The sequence below is a fragment of the Punica granatum genome, unplaced genomic scaffold (genome assembly GCF_007655135.1).
Source record: "Punica granatum isolate Tunisia-2019 unplaced genomic scaffold, ASM765513v2 Contig00538, whole genome shotgun sequence".
Classification (NCBI taxonomy): Eukaryota; Viridiplantae; Streptophyta; class Magnoliopsida; order Myrtales; family Lythraceae; genus Punica; species Punica granatum.
The window spans coordinates 52,501-70,000 of record NW_022204401.1 but is presented as its reverse complement, the minus strand read 5'-3'; positions in this window follow the sequence as shown (position 1 = coordinate 70,000).

The following is a 17,500-nucleotide window of genomic DNA, read 5'->3' as shown; positions in this document are numbered from 1 at the left end:
AAAACGTCGCAGAGGATCATGAGATTCGTTCAAGAAAAGCCAAACGTGTAGTAATTTTTACTGATAAGCAAGAAAATACTGATACTAATACCTCCAATACTAATGACCCTGATCAAACAGAGGAAGTGGCTTTGATACGTTATTCGCAACAATCAGATTTTCGTCGAGACATAATCAAAGGATCCATGCGTGTTCAAAGACGTAAAACTGTTACCTGGGAACTGGTTCAAGCAAATGTGCATTCCCCTCTTTTTTTGGACCGAATAGACAAACCCCTTTTTTCTTTTAATATCTCCGAGTTAGTGAAAGTCATTTTTAAAAACTCAACGGATAAAAAAGCACAAAAATTAAAAATTTCGGATTATACAGAGGAAAAGAGAAAAGAAAGTGAGAAAAAAAAAGAAGAACAAAAAAGAGAAAAATACAAAAGAGAAGAGAAAGCACGAATAGAAATAGCAGAAGCCTGGGATAGCATTCTATTTGCTCAAGTAATAAGAGGTTTCATATTAGTAAGCCAAGCGTTTCTTAGAAAATCTATTATATTACCTTCATTGATAATAGCTAAAAATATAGTCCGTATGTTATTATTTCAATTTCCCGAATGGTCCGAAGACTTAAAAGATTGGAATAAAGAAATGCATGTTAAATGCACCTATAATGGTGTTCAATTATCAGAAACAGAATTTCCAAAAAATTGGTTGACAGACGGTATTCAGATAAAGATCCTATTTCCTTTTTGCCTTAAACCTTGGCACAGGTCTAACCTACGATCCCCTCAAAAAAATCCGTTGAAACTGAAAAAAAAAGATAAAGGACAAAAAAACGATTTTTGTTTTTTAACAGTTTGGGGAATGGAAACTAACCTTCCTTTTGGTTCTCCCCGAAAACGACGTTCATTTTTTGAACCCATTTTCAAAGAACTCAAAAAAAAAATTATAAAATTGCAAAAAAAGTCTTTTCTAGTTATACAGTTTTTAAAAGAAAGAACAAAATTTTTTCTAAACATCTCAAAAGAAACAAAAAAACGGGTCATCAAAAGCATTCTATTTATAAAAAGAATAATAAAAGAACTTTCAAAAATAAATCCAATTCTATTCTTTGGATTAAGAGAAATATATGAATTGAGTGAAATTAAAAAAGAAAAAGATTCGCTAACGAGTAATCAGATGATTCATGAATCGTCCATTCAAATTCGATTTATGGATTTGAAAGATTATTCGTTGACAGAAAAAAAAATGAAAGATCTGGCTGATAGAACAACCACAATCAGGAATCAAATAGATAAAATTACAAAAGATAAGAAGAAAGGATTTTTAACTCCGGAACTAAATAATAAAATAAATATTAGTTCTAATAAAAGAAGTTCTCCTACTAAACTAGTACCACCAAGAAAAAATATTTCGCAGAAATTAAAAAGAGGAAATGTTAGATTCATCCGTAAATCATATTTTTTTATAATATTTTTAATTCAAAGGATATATATAGATATCGTTCTATCTATCATTTCTATTCCGAGAATCAATACACAACTTTTTTTTGAATTATCAAAAAAAATTCTTGATAAATACATTTCCAATAATGAAACAAATAAAGAAAAAATTAATAAAACAAATAAAAATACACTTCGCTTTATTTCGACTATAAAAAAGTCGCCTTTTGATATTAGTAATAAGAATTCAAAAAGAATTTTTGACTTATCCTCCTTGTCACAAGCATATGTATTTTACAAATTATACCAAACCCAACTTATTAACTTGTATAAATTAAGATATGTTCTTGAATATCACGGAACGTCTCTTTTTCTTAAGAATGAAATAAAGAATTATTTCGAAGAACAAAAAATATTGAATTCTGAATTACGACAGAAAGATCTTTTGAATTCTGGAATCAATCAATGGAAAAACTGGTTAAGAGGGCATTATCAATATGGTTTATCCCCGATTAGATGGTATCGCTTAGTACCTCAAAAATGGCGAACTAAAATCAATCAACAACGTATGGATCGGAATAAAGATTTAAACAAAAAGTATTCTGATGAAAAAACAGACCAATTAATTCATTACAAAAAATTAAATGATTTTGAAGCAAATTCATTACCGAATCAAAAATATAACTTTCAAAAACACTATAGGTATGACCTTTTCTCATATAAATCTATTAATTATGAAAATAAAAAGCATTCATATATTTATGGATCACCATTACGTATAAATAATAAAGAGAAGATTTCTTATGATTACAATATAGACAATATAGATAAGGGTATATTATTTAATATGTCAGGAGGTCTTATTCCTATCAATAATTATCTAGGAGAAGAGGATATTATGAATCTGGAGAAATTTTCCGATAGAAAATATTTTGATTGGAAAATTTTCCATTTTTGTCTTAGAAAGAAAGTTGATATTGAGTCCTGGATAGATCCCAATGGTAATAAAAATGCTAAGGCTGGGTTTAAAAATTATCAACTAATTGACAAAATTACTAAAAAAGGTCTTTCTTATCTTACAATCTATCAAAATCAAGGAATCCAACCATCCAAGAAAAAAAACCTTTTTGATTGGATGGGAATGAATGAAGAAATATTAAGTCGTCCCATATCGAATCTGAAACTTTGGTTCTTCCCAGAATTTATCCTATTTTATAATACATATAAAATGAAACCGTGGATCATACCAATCAAATTACTTCTTTCAAATTTGAATGGAAATGAAAATGTTAGTGAAAATCAAAATATCAATATAAAGAGAAAGGGGAATCTTTTTATATTATCAAATGAAAAAAAAATTATTGAATTAGAGAATCGAAATCAAGAAGAAAAAGAATCTGCAGGCCGAGGTAATCTTGAATCAGATGCACAAAACCAAGAGAATCTTGGATCGGTTCTCTCAAACCAAGAAAAAGATATTGAAGAAGATTATGCAGGCTCAAATATGAAAAAACGTAGAAAGAAAAAGCAATACAAGAGCAATACAGAAGCAGAGCTTGATTTCTTCCTAAAAAGGTATTTACGTTTTCAATTGAGATGGGATGATTCTTTAAATCAAAGAATGATCAATAATATCAAAGTATATTGTCTCCTGCTTAGATTGATAAATCCAAAAGAAATTGCTATATCCTCTATTCAAAGGGGAGAAATGAGTTTGGATATTCTAATGATTCAAAAGGATTTAACTCTTACAGAATTGATGAAAAAGGGCATATTTATTATCGAACCAGTTCGTTTGTCTATAAAAAATGACGGACAATTTCTTATCTATCAAACGATAAATATTTCATTGGTTCATAAGAGTAAGCCCGAAATTAATCAAAGATATCGAGAAAAAAGCTATATTGATAAGAAATATTTTGATAAATCTATTGGAAGACATCAAAGAATGATCGAAAATAGGGACAAAAATCATTCTGATTTCTTTGTTCCTGAAAAAATTTTATCCACTAAACGGCGGAGAGAATTAAGAATTCTAATTTCTTTCTATTCGAGGAATAGAAATGTTATACATAAAAATCCAGTATTTTTCAAATACGTAAAAAACTGTAGTGAAGTTTTGGATAAAAGCAAAAGAGATAAAAATAAACTAATTAAATTAAAGTTCTTTCTCTGGCCTAATTATAGATTAGAAGATTTAGCTTGTATGAACCGATATTGGTTTGATACCAATAATAGCAGCTGTTTTAGTATGGTAAGGATACATATGTATCCACGATTGGAAATTCGTCAATAATACCTTTTTTTGAGTGTAGAAATATACCACCCCTTCCTATTCGTATCCAAATAAAATTGAAAATTGGATTAATTAATTTTATTTGATAAAATTAGGAGTTCATAAAGAAATTAAGATTATTGTATAGACAAAATTAAAATTAGTCGCATTATTCTTACTGATTGGTAAAATTTTTGAATTTTAAAAAGAAAAACAAAAAAGAATAGAAGGTTTCGTTTTATGGTAAAAAATTCATTTATTTCCGTTATTTCACAAGAAGAAAAAAAAGAAAACAGTGGGTCTGTTGAATTTCAAGTAGTTAGCTTCACCAATAAGATACGAAGACTTACTTCACATTTGGAATTACACAGAAAAGACTATTTATCTCAGAGAGGTCTACGTAAAATCCTGGGAAAACGGCAACGACTTCTGTCTTATTTGTCAAAGAAAAATAAAGTACGTTATAAAGAATTAATTAGTCGGCTGGATATTCGGGAATCAAAAACTCGTTAAATTGAAAAATAACTTGAATTATTTGATTTATTAGATCTTGAATTTTGATGAACTTCTTTTTGTTTTCAGCAATTCATGAAAAAATGAATCGAGGAATAACCTATGAATGTAACAACTACAAGAAAAGACCTCATGATAGTCAATATGGGACCTCACCACCCATCAATGCATGGTGTTCTTCGGCTCATCCTTACTCTAGATGGTGAAGATGTTATTGATTGTGAACCGATATTGGGTTATTTACACAGAGGGATGGAAAAAATTGCGGAAAACAGAACAGTTATACAATATCTGCCTTATGTAACACGTTGGGATTATTTAGCGACTATGTTCACAGAAGCAATAACCGTAAATGGACCAGAACAGTTGGGGAATATTCAAGTACCTAAAAGAGCCAGTTATATCAGAGTAATTATGTTAGAGTTGAGTCGTATAGCTTCTCATCTCTTATGGCTTGGCCCTTTTATGGCAGATATTGGTGCACAGACCCCCTTTTTCTATATTTTCCGAGAAAGAGAATTAGTATATGATCTATTTGAAGCTGCCACCGGTATGAGGATGATGCATAATTATTTTCGTATCGGAGGAGTAGCTGCCGATCTACCTCATGGATGGATAGATAAATGTTTAGATTTCTGTGATTATTTTTTAACAGCGGTTTCTGAATATCAAAAACTTATTACGCGGAATCCTATTTTTTTAGAACGAGTTGAAGGGGTAGGCATTATTGGTGGAGAAGAAGCAATAAATTGGGGTTTATCAGGACCGATGCTACGAGCTTCTGGAATACAATGGGATCTTCGTAAAGTTGATCATTATGAATGTTACGACGAATTGGATTGGGAAATCCAGTGGCAAAAAGAAGGAGATTCATTAGCTCGTTATTTAGTCCGAATCGGTGAAATGACAGAATCTATAAAAATTATTCAACAGGCTCTGGAAGGAATTCCAGGAGGACCTTATGAGAATTTAGAAATCCGATCCTTTGATAGAGAAAAGGATCCAGAATGGAATGATTTTGAATATCGATTCATTAGTAAAAAACCTTCTCCCACTTTTGAATTGCCGAAGCAAGAACTTTATGTAAGAGTTGAAGCCCCAAAGGGAGAATTGGGAATTTTTTTAATAGGAGATCAGAGCGGTTTTCCTTGGAGATGGAAAATCCGCCCGCCCGGTTTTATCAATTTGCAAATTCTTCCTCAGTTAGTTAAAAGAATGAAATTGGCTGATATTATGACAATACTAGGTAGCATAGATATCATTATGGGAGAAGTAGATCGTTAAAATGATAATTGAGACAACAGAAGTACAAGATATCAATTCTTTTTCCAGATTGGAATCCTTCAAAGAGTTCTACGGAATCATATGGATGCTTGTACCTATTTTTAGTCTTGTATTGGGAATTACAATAGGCGTACTCGTAATTGTGTGGTTAGAAAGAGAAATATCCGCAGGAATACAACAACGTATTGGGCCTGAATATGCCGGTCCTTTGGGAATTCTGCAAGCTCTAGCCGATGGTACAAAACTAATTTTCAAAGAGAATATTCTCCCGTCTCGAGGGGATACTCGTTTATTCAGTATAGGACCATCCATAGCAGTTATATCCATTTTACTAAGTTATTCAGTAATTCCTTTTAGCTATCGCCTTGTTTTATCTGATCTCAATATCGGTGTTTTTTTATGGATTGCCGTTTCAAGTATTGCTCCCATCGGACTTCTTATGTCAGGATATGGATCAAATAATAAATATTCCTTTTTAGGTGGTCTACGAGCTGCGGCTCAATCAATTAGTTATGAAATTCCGTTAACTCTTTGTGTGTTATCAATATCTCTACGTGCGATTCGTTTAAACATAAACTTTTCTTTACTTCTTTCTTTTTAGTAAAGAAATTGAATAGATATCTTCATTGTTTTATTCATTATTCAGATTGATGGACTAAATCAGATAGTTATGTGAGTGAAAGAAAACAGCTTCTCAATTAGCAGTAAAAAAATTGAGTCTCATCTCCTACGTACAAGAATTAAAAGAAAATAAAGATAAGCAAGACCTTTACCCCAAGATTGGTTGATTAGTCAACCTAGCTTGAAGCGGGCTCAAAAGATCAATCATATATAGTTTTTATTATCCTTTCGTTGTAGTACTATAACGGATGATTGAGTAAAAAAAATAAGTGGATGGTTAGGAACACCAAAATACATAAAGGATTAGTAATGGAGATTTTTTATGTAAATTATCCAAAAGGGTATTTTTCATAACATAAAAAGAATACTAATTGGGGCTTTAAGTTGGTAGAAATGATCAAGCAGTACTCCTCACGATTCCGATCCAGAGTATGCTCCTATCCACAGATTAAAAAAGATGACTATCAGGAACGAAATAATCCTTTTTTTTAACCCCCCTTTTTTAAGAAAGAAGAAAAGGAACGAAAAATAAGATCTTTTTATTCTTTCATACATTCATAGAGATAGTGTGTCATGATTCATGAAATAATGTAATGTATAATTTTTTTTTCGTAATCGAAAAGGATGGGTTGAACTATCTATTGATATTTCTACAAGGAGTATTTTATGAAGGATTAAGTTATTACTCACAAGAAAGACAAATAAAAATTATTTATTAAAGGACGAGATCAATTCAGAAGTGCTTTTTTTGTTATTATTATAACATATAGCAGACAGAATTCCATTGGTTTAATTCGGGATCTTCCAATAGGTTTTGACTTTATTAGATATATTTATACTACAACCATATCAAGATAAATAATATCGACTTGGTTGGTCCTTTTAAATTTATTTATGGCCCCCGAGGAGCCGTATGAGGTGAAAATCTCATGTACGGTTTTGTAATAGCGATGGGAACAGTGATGTTATCACCGACTATGATTATCTAACAGTTCAAGTACAGTTGATATAGTTGAGGCCCAATCAAAATATGGTTTTTGGGGATGGAATTTGTGGCGTCAACCTATAGGATTTATTGTTTTTCTAATTTCTTCCCTAGCAGAATGTGAGAGATTACCTTTTGATTTACCAGAAGCAGAAGAAGAATTAGTAGCGGGTTATCAAACCGAATATTCAGGTATCAAATTCGGTTTATTTTACGTTGCTTCCTATCTAAATCTATTAGTTTCTTCATTATTTGTAACAGTTCTTTACTTGGGCGGTTGGAATATCTCTATTCCGTACATATTCGTTCCCGAGCTATTTGAAATAAATAAAGTAGGTAGAGTTTTTGGAACGACAATTGGTATTTTTATTACATTAGCTAAAACTTATTTGTTTTTGTTCATTTCTATCACAACAAGATGGACTTTACCTAGGCTAAGAATGGACCAATTATTAAATCTTGGATGGAAATTTCTTTTACCCGTTTCTCTCGGTAATCTATTATTAACAACTTCTTCCCAACTCCTTTCACTGTAAAGGAAAAAGAAAAAGGAATACGATATTCTCTATTTATGACTTCTCTCAAACAAGAGAAAGAAACAAACATAAAGTTTTTTATAGATCTTTACGATATGTTCCCTATGGTAACTGGGTTCATGAATTATGGTCAACAAACAGTACGAGCTGCAAGGTACATTGGTCAAGGGTTCATGATTACCCTATCCCACGCAAACCGTTTACCTGTAACTATTCAATATCCTTATGAAAAATTAATTACATCGGAACGTTTCCGTGGCCGAATCCATTTTGAATTTGATAAATGCATTGCTTGTGAAGTATGTGTTCGTGTATGTCCTATAGATCTCCCCGTTGTTGATTGGAAATTGGAAACTGGTATTCGAAAGAAACGATTGCTTAATTACAGTATTGATTTCGGAATTTGTATATTTTGTGGTAACTGCGTTGAGTATTGTCCAACAAATTGTTTATCAATGACTGAAGAATATGAACTTTCGACTTATGATCGTCACGAATTGAATTATAATCAAATTGCTTTGGGTCGTTTACCAATGTCAGTCATTGACGATTATACAATTCGAACAATTTTGAATTCGCCTCAAATAAAATAAAAAACGTAAAAACTCTTTGATTAAAGATAAAGAGCAATTTCCAATTATCAAGGATCTAATCTAAAGGAATGAGTTCTTTATTTTTTTTCTTGGTCAATAACTATAAATTCTGACCAACTGTTAATTGGTTAGTGGGAAGGGTGACTTAATTTGAATTGAACTATATATAATATACGTAATTATGTATTACTAAATATAGTTTCGAACTAAACGATCCTTTCCTTTCGAGTGAAAAAGGATATTGGTTCACTAATTCTACCGACATCAATTTAAATTTAACCTAGTCGATTAGAATTTAATATTTCAATTCGGAGCATAGAGGATATCATAAAAAATTGCCTGGTCGGGTCAATAAAATCATGAAAAACATTTCGATTTATTTATCTTTAAAATAAAATGGATTTGCCTGGACCAATACATGATTTTCTTTTAGTTTTTCTGGGATCAGGTCTTATAGTAGGAGGTCTAGGAGTGGTGTTATTTACTAATCCAATTTATTCTGCCTTTTCGTTGGGATTGGTTCTTGTTTGTATATCCTTATTTTATATTCCATCAAACTCCCATTTTGTAGCGGCCGCACAACTCCTTATTTACGTGGGAGCTATAAATGTTTTAATCATATTTGCTGTAATGTTCATGAATGGTTCAGAATATTACAAAGATTTGAACCTTTGGACTGTTGGTGATGGGATTACTTCGTTGGTTTGTACAAGTATTTTTGTTTCACTAATTAGTACTATTCTAGATACGTCTTGGTACGGGATTATTTGGACGACAAAATCAAATCAGATTATAGAGCAAGATTTGATAAGTAATAGTCAACAAATTGGAATTCATTTATCAACCGATTTTTTTCTTCCATTTGAACTCATTTCGATAATACTTTTAGTTGCTTTAATAGGTGCAATTGCTATTGCTCGGCAATGATAAATCTTTATAACCGTTAACAGCAATCACAATTCAACCCTGTTCTGTGTTATCAAATTCATTTATCTTCAATTCTATTTGAAGACTATAAAAAAAATTCTTTTTTTATCTATTACCAAATACCATTCTCTTGCTTTGTACTTATTATAGTAAATCGACTCGGTTGAATTGTTGTTCATATTGAAATGAATCCAAATTAATAAGGAGCTGGTCAATGATACTCGAACATGTACTTGTTTTGAGTGCTTATTTATTTTCTATCGGTATCTATGGATTGATCACAAGCCGAAATATGGTTAGGGCCCTTATGTGTCTTGAACTTATACTGAATGCAGTTAATATAAATTTCGTAACATTTTCGGATTTTTTTGATAGTCGCCAATTAAAAGGAGATATTTTTTCAATTTTTGTTATAGCTATTGCAGCCGCCGAAGCCGCTATTGGGTTAGCTATTGTTTCGTCAATTTATCGTAACAGAAAATCAACTCGTATCAATCAATCGAATTTATTGAATAAATAAAATGAATAAATTAAGTAATATCAATTATAGAAATTAGACTATTCATCAATTTAAATTATCATCAACTTCAATTAGTATGAATTGAAATCAGCATAGCATGTATGATACGTAGATTTGAGAAAAAAGTACAAAATCAAAGTATCTTGGCCCAATCTCATGAGTCGCCCCCGAATTAGATTGATTGGAAAAATTCTGGTAAAATCATTGATTCATCTGGTGTCTAAATATACGATTCATTTATAAGTTTACTAGATCGAAAATTTATGGCATTCAAAAAGTTATAGATCCAATGTCACATTCAGTAAAGATTTATGATACCTGTATAGGATGTACTCAATGTGTCCGAGCCTGCCCAACAGATGTATTAGAAATGATACCTTGGGATGGATGTAAAGCTAAGCAAATTGCTTCTGCTCCAAGAACAGAAGACTGTGTCGGTTGTAAGAGATGTGAATCCGCCTGCCCAACGGATTTTTTGAGCGTTCGAGTTTATTTATGGCATGAAACAACTCGAAGCATGGGTCTAGCTTATTAATACGTTTCAGAAAAAACCACATAAATCCATTTTGAATACAGTTGATTTTTTTTTTTACCGACAAAAACCCGTGCTTAAAAATCGAAAATAGAATAATATTATTATTTTGTTTTTTGAGCACGGGTTTTTTTGTCCAAGTGTATCTTGTCTTTACCACGAATGATTTTCCTTGGTTAACAATAATTGTAGTTTTGCCGATATTGACGGGTTCTTTTATTTTCTTTCTACCTCATAGAGGAAATAAAGTAATTAGGTGGTATACTATATGTATATGTATCTTAGAGCTTCTTTTAACAACCTATACATTCTGTTCTCATTTCCAATTGGACGATCCCTTAACCCAATTAGCAGAGGATTATAAATGGATCAATTTTTTTGATTTTTATTGGAGATTGGGAATAGATGGACTTTCTATAGGACCTATTTTACTGACGGGATTTATTACCACCTTAGCTACTTTAGCGGCTCGGCCAATTACTCGAGATTCCCGATTATTCCATTTTCTGATGTTAGCAATGTACAGCGGTCAAATAGGATCATTTTCTTCTCGAGACCTTTTACTTTTTTTCATCATGTGGGAGTTAGAATTAATTCCCGTTTATCTACTTCTATCCATGTGGGGGGGGAAGAAACGTCTCTATTCAGCTACAAAGTTCATTTTGTACACTGCGGGAGGGTCCATTTTTCTATTAATAGGAGTTTTGGGTATTGGTTTATATGGCTCTAATGAACCAACATTAAATTTTGAAACATTAGCTAATCAATCGTATCCCGCGGCAATGGAAATAATATTCTATATTGGCTTTCTTATTGCTTTTGCTGTCAAATCGCCGATTATACCCTTACATACATGGTTACCAGACACCCACGGGGAGGCACATTATAGTACCTGTATGCTTCTAGCTGGAATTTTATTAAAAATGGGAGCCTACGGGTTGGTTCGGATCAATATGGAATTATTACCCCACGCCCATTCCCTATTTTCTCCCTGGTTGATTACAATAGGCGCAATACAAATAATCTATGCAGCTTCAACATCTCCAGGTCAACGTAATTTAAAAAAAAGAATAGCCTATTCCTCTATATCTCATATGGGTTTCATAATTATTGGAATTGGCTCTATAACCGATACGGGACTCAATGGAGCCGTTTTACAAATAATCTCTCATGGATTTATTGGTGCTGCTCTTTTTTTCTTGGCAGGAACGAGTTATGATAGAATACGTCTTCTTTATCTCGACGAAATGGGTGGAATGGCTATCCCCCTTCCAAAAATATTTACGATGTTCAGTATCTTATCGATGGCTTCCCTTGCATTACCGGGCATGAGTGGTTTTGTTGCAGAATTATTAGTATTTTTTGGAATAATTACCAGTCAAAAATATCTTTTAATACCAAAAATACTAGTTACTTTTTTAATGGCAATTGGAATGATATTAACGCCTATTTATTTATTATCCATGATACGCCAAATGTTCTATGGATACAAGCTATTTAATGTTCCAAACTCTTATTTTTTTGATTCTGGACCGCGAGAGTTATTTGTTTCGATCTCTATCCTTCTACCAATAATAGGTATTGGTATTTATCCGGATTTCGTTCTTTCATTATCAGTTGACAAAGTGGAAGCTATTATATCTAATTATTTTTATCGATAGGTTTCAGGAAAAGAAAAAACGAACAAATCAAAAAGCAATCTTATTATTTTGGATATTGTTCGTTGTAGAATGAGAAAGAAGTCTTTTTTCTCTTAAGCTTATTTTTTCTCTTAAGTTTTAAGTTAAGTAAAATGAATTGGAATTGTAACCAGATAGATTTGGCCTTTGTGAGAACCATTTGAATCACTACACTACTTGATTCAAATGGTTCTCGACAGTTTATTTCTTTTCTTATATTCTTACTTAATATATATATCTTAATATTATTATATATATATTAAGTAATATTTATTATTTATAGAATATAGAAATATAGGTATATATTCTATCTTTGTATTCGTCAGGATCTTTTTAATTTAATTAGATCTTAATGTAAATTAAATGAACCATAACTATGTAACCCTATTCCTAATAAATTTACCCCAAAATAGCATATCCAAATGATAAGAAAGCCTATAGAAGCTACAATTGCAGAATTTACACTTTCCAAATTTTTAATTGTTCGAGTATGTAAATAAATGGCAAATAGGGTCCAAGTAATAAATGCCCAAGTTTCTTTTGGATCCCAATTCCAATAGGATCCCCATGCCTCATTAGCCCATACTGCTCCCGAAAGAATACCTATGGTTAAAAAGATAAATCCTAAACTAATAATACGATAACCCCAATGATCTAATTGTTGAATCAGTTGAGCCTTGTAATAATTTCTAGAAGAAAAAAACGAAGGGCTTAATAAAACATTGTTTCTTTCATTCATGTATTGGATCTCTCCAAAGGAAAATGAGTCGTTTAAAAAATTATTGTTTTTACTAAAAATCCTTAGAACTTTTCGAAATGTAATGACTAAGAGAGCTACTGATAATAATGATCCACATAAAAGAGCTGCATAGCCCAATACCATCATACTTACGTGCATCATTAACCAATGGGATTGGAGAGCAGGTACTAATATTTCTGATTGATGCATTTCAGTTAACAGACCTGAAGTAACAAAGCCTTGGGTAAAAATAGTAGTTGGCGCAGTTATCGCCCTTAAATAATTTTTATGTTTTTTAACATATGGAACCATATGAATAATGTAGAAACTCCATGAAAGAAAAATTAATGATTCATATAAATTACTTAATGGGAAATGGCCCGAATAAATCCAACGAGTGACTAACAATCCGGTTATACAGAAAAAAGTCGCTATCATCCCTTTTTCTGACGAATCATATAGTCCTATGATTTCATCGACCGATAAGCTTATCAAATAAATTGTAATTACAATTGAAACGATCGAAAAGGATATATGAGTTAATATATGTTCTAAAGTAAAAAATATCATAATAAAAAAAAGGGGGGGAATAGTAGAAAATTATACGGAATTAAAATTAGGAATTGAATTCATTATAGGACTTATTATATCTCTTTTATAAGACGCTATGCCGCCACTCGGACTCGAACCGAGATGCTCTAGCACTGCTTCCTAAGAGCAGCGTGTCTACCGATTTCACCATAGCGGCGTAGGGTATTTGAAATAATAATAATCTATTTTTAGTTAATCGTCGAGATTGAAGGAGTCAATTCAATATTTTTTTTTTGAATTCAAATTAATGAGAAAAAACCGTTTCCTTTCAATATTCAATATAATCAATATAAATAGGCATTGAAAGATTCTAATAAAAATCTTTATTATCCTTTTCTTGATAATAAGATTAAGATGTTTTATTTAACAGAGGACATTTTCGTAGTTTATGCTCTATAAAAATGGAATTTATGCTCTATAAAAATGGAAATTCTGCAACTAAATAATTATGGCTTCAACCCAAGTATATAATTTTTAAAAAGTTCTTTCATATTTGCATTTTTGAATATTTTTGAAAAATTCATTTTTTATTTATTTTATGAATCTAAACTAAAAAATGCATTTGTTCAATGAATAAAAAAATTCTTTTTATGGATCATAGTGCATAGTGTGACATCCAAGGAATTATGTAAATATTTGTAGAACTTTGTATTAACCCTTAGGTTCTTTTTTGTCCTATAGAAATTTTTATTTAGGATTTAGTAGACCAATTAAATATTGGTCTAAACATCTTGTCTAACAAAAAGTTTTTGATTTTCTATCATAATTATTCCTAATCTACCGTAAAGAAAAAAATTCTTTGTAAAAATTAGAATTAATTATAAAGATTGATCAATCTTCCTTTACAAACAAAACATAGGATCCATTTTGACCACTCAAAATTGACACATTATCCGTCTATAATACCTACCTAAATAAAAAAAAAAAAGAGGACTTTTATCAAAGGAGTCGGGAATATATTCTATACTGAGTCAGAAAAATAATGATTCCAAAAGTTAAAGTCACAAAACAGTTTTTTTAACTTAGTCAATTAATTTCAACGATCTTTTTTTGATTTTTATTTTTCCTAAAGATCTTATATCTTCTTTTATGTAGAAAAAAAAACTTATTTATTATTGTGACAAGTGAACCGATGGGGAAAAAAAGAATCCCCATTCGGAAATGAAAAAATATATTAAATAAAGGGGGTCCCATTTTCAGATTTAGATTATTTAATCTAGCGTTTGATTATTTATTTGTCGTACAAAAAAACTTTTTGAATTCCCGGTTGAAAGAGACTTTGCTAATGAAAAAGCTTTCAACGCCGCCCAATATGCCTTTTTTTTCCAAATATTTTTACGAATGCGTTTTTTTGATATAGAAGTACGTTTTTTTGGAACTGCCATGAAAAGTTTAAAAAGTTATTCATTTCTATAGTTGGATGTGAAAGACATCTATTGTTCAAACAATTAAAATTTTTCTTTCTTTTCCAGATATTGTATAAAATAAAAAAAAAAATTGAAAAATAAAACTTTAGAATTTTTGTTTTTTTTTGATATCCCTGTCCATTTTTGTTCTGCTATATTTTCTTTTTACCGGTAATAAAACAGGTAAATAGATTGAAAGGTTTCAAAACCCAATCCTTACCTTATCCCCCCTAATTCAAAATTACTTTCATTTTTTTTTTTGCTATTAAATTGATCAAGCTCAAAAGAGCGCGTACACATAATTTGAATGAAACTAGTAGTTAATCAAAAAGGATACATGATTTTAGAAAAGTTATTTTAGTAATTCTCCTTTTTCTTTTAAGTCTATTTCTTTTTATGTTATGAAAAGGAAAATATCGAATATCATATTCTTTCCCTACAACAAAAGATGTCTTCCAGTCCAATAAAAGACAGTCGCTGAGTTCCCCAATGAATTTTTCAAAAAAGGAACGAAAAAAAGTTCTTTAGAATCAAGTTATGGGCCATCCTATTATTACTATTATATTAGTCATATCAAATATATTAGTCATATCAAAATAAAGTAATGTATTAAGTAGGCTATTTGAGTTTAATTCTTTTTCTTTGCTCTATAGATATAAATTATCGTAATACGTAATATTAATTGAAATTTTTTTGTATCTTCCTAAAAATCTTACTTAATATAGTTTAATATATTAATAAATAAATTTGTAATCGTAACTTGGTTATACTCATATCATTTGACCAATCCTAACTTCTTGATTTGAATATTTGAAGTATTGAAAAAAAGATTGAGAATAATTAAGAATAGAAAATTTTATTTAAATTTTCCGTATCTTGATTTTTTATTGAACCTAAAAAAGCCGGTGAATCAGAAACAATTAATTAAGAATAAAACAAGAATAAAAAGGTTTTTTATTATGGAATATACATATCAATATTCATGGATTATACCTTTCATTCCACTACCAGTTCCTATGTTAATAGGAGTGGGACTTCTACTTTTTCCAACGGCAACAAAAAATCTTCGTCGTGTGTGGGCTTTTCCTAGTATTTTATTGTTAAGTATAGTTATGATTCTTTCAGTCTATCTATCTATTCAGCAAATAAATAGAAGTTCTCTCTATCAATATGTATGGTCTTGGACCATTAATAATGATTTTTCTTTAGAATTCGGTTACTTAATCGATCCACTTACTTCTATTATGTTAATATTAATTACTACCGTTGGAATTTTGGTTCTTTTTTATAGTGATAATTATATGTCTCATGATCAAGGATATTTGAGATTTTTTGCTTATCTGAGTTTTTTCAATACTTCAATGCTGGGATTAGTTACTAGTTCTAATTTGATACAAATTTATATTTTTTGGGAATTAGTCGGAATGTGTTCTTACCTATTAATAGGTTTTTGGTTCACGCGACCTATTGCGGCAACTGCTTGTCAAAAAGCGTTTGTAACTAATCGTGTAGGGGATTTTGGTTTATTATTAGGAATTTTAGGTCTTTATTGGATAACGGGTAGTTTTGAATTTCGGGATTTGTTCGAAATATTCAATAACTTGATTTATAATAATGAAGTTAATTTTCTATTTCTTACTTTGTGTTCCTTTCTTTTATTTACTGGTGCAGTTGCTAAATCTGCACAATTCCCCCTTCATGTATGGTTACCTGATGCCATGGAAGGCCCTACTCCTATTTCGGCTCTTATCCATGCTGCTACTATGGTAGCAGCGGGAATTTTTCTTGTAGCTCGACTTCTTCCTCTTTTTATAATCATACCTTACATAATGAATTTCATATCTTTGATAGGTATAATAACAGTATTATTAGGAGCTACTTTAGCTCTGGCTCAAAAAGATATTAAACGAAGTTTAGCTTATTCTACAATGTCTCAACTAGGTTATATGATGTTAGCTCTAGGTATGGGCTCTTATCGAGCCGCTTTATTTCATTTGATTACTCATGCTTATTCCAAAGCATTGTTGTTTTTAGGCTCCGGATCTATTATTCATTCAATGGAATCTATTGTTGGATATTCTCCAGATAAAAGTCAGAATATGGTTCTTATGGGAGGTTTAAAAAAGCATGTCCCAATTACAAAAACCGCCTTTTTAGTGGGTACACTTTCTCTTTGTGGTATTCCACCTCTTGCTTGTTTTTGGTCCAAAGATGAGATTCTTAATGATAGTTGGTTGTATTCACCGATTTTCGCAATAATAGCTTGTTCCACAGCAGGATTAACCGCATTTTATATGTTTCGGGTCTATTTACTTACTTTTGAAGGACATTTAAACGTTCAGTTTCAAAATTATAGTGGTCAAAAAAGCAGCTCTTTCTATTCAATATCTCTATGGGGAAAAGAAATACCAAAAAAGATTAAAAAAAATTTTCGTTTATTAACTTTATTGGCAATGGATAATAATGAAAGGGCTTCTTTTTTTTGGAATAAGACATATCAAATTGATGGTAATGTAAAAAGGATTCTAAGCCCTTTTCTTACTATTATTCATTTTCGCACTAAAAACACTTTCTCTTATCCCCATGAATCGGACAATACTATGATATTTCCCATCTTTCTATTAGTCCTATTTACTTTGTTTGTTGGAGCCATAGGAATTCCGTTTAATCAAGATGAAAGTAATTTAGATATATTATCTAAATTGTTAAATCCGTCTATAAATATTTTACATCAAAATTCAAATAATTCTGTGAATTGGGAGGAATTTGTGACAAATGCAAGTTTTTCTCTCAGTATAGCTTTTGTAGGAATATTTTTAGCGACTTTCTTATATAAGCCTATTTATTCATCTTTACAAAATTTAAACTTA